Genomic DNA, 307 nt, shown 5'->3' with positions numbered 1-307 from the left:
CCCCCTGGGCCACCGCTGCGTTCATCAACCGTGCCCCATCCATGTGCACCCGCAGCCCATAGCGGTCAGCGAGCCCACGGACCTGGGGGGCAGAGGGCAGCTAGTCTGGGAGGGACCCCTCGGCCATCTGGCACCATTGCGAGCTGCGCTCTGAGGCCCCCAGCAAGGTCCCAGTGTCCCCGCAGTGCCAACGTGCTGGGCCTGTCTGCCCACACCGGGCAGGACTGTGCCAGCACCTTCCGTGGGCTCCCACCTGCCCGAGGTAGGCGAGGGGCAGTGCCCGTCCCCCTGCCGAGCTGTGTGTGTT

The sequence above is a fragment of the Acanthisitta chloris genome, unplaced genomic scaffold (assembly GCF_000695815.1).
Source record: "Acanthisitta chloris isolate BGI_N310 unplaced genomic scaffold, ASM69581v1 scaffold38292, whole genome shotgun sequence".
In the NCBI taxonomy this organism is placed as follows: domain Eukaryota; kingdom Metazoa; phylum Chordata; class Aves; order Passeriformes; family Acanthisittidae; genus Acanthisitta; species Acanthisitta chloris.
The sequence above is the reverse complement of the archived record's forward strand: the minus strand, read 5'-3'. Positions refer to the sequence as shown.